The sequence below is a fragment of the Eimeria mitis genome, genomic scaffold (genome assembly GCF_000499745.2).
Source record: "Eimeria mitis Houghton genomic scaffold, Emh_scaff2825, whole genome shotgun sequence".
NCBI classification, from domain to species: domain Eukaryota; phylum Apicomplexa; class Conoidasida; order Eucoccidiorida; family Eimeriidae; genus Eimeria; species Eimeria mitis.
The window spans coordinates 1,156-1,412 of NW_013571164.1; positions in this window are offsets into that span (position 1 = coordinate 1,156).

Below are 257 nucleotides of genomic sequence, written 5' to 3' on the forward strand. Positions count from 1 at the left end.
GGACGACAGCAACGCCGACTCCCTCTGCAGCACCCAGCAGCCAGCGACGCCAGTAGGCCAGCCGAACACGCCAGAGCGTCTGTGTGCATCTCCTTCTCCTCGTTCGGATTCAGCTGAGTTGCCTTTGACTGCAGCAGCAACAGCAGCAACAGCAGCAGCAGCAGCAGCAGCTGCAGCAGCAGCAGCAGCTGCTGCTGCTGCTGGAGGTGCAAGGGCGGCGGAGAAGCATGCACAAAGAGATGATAAACACCTGCAGC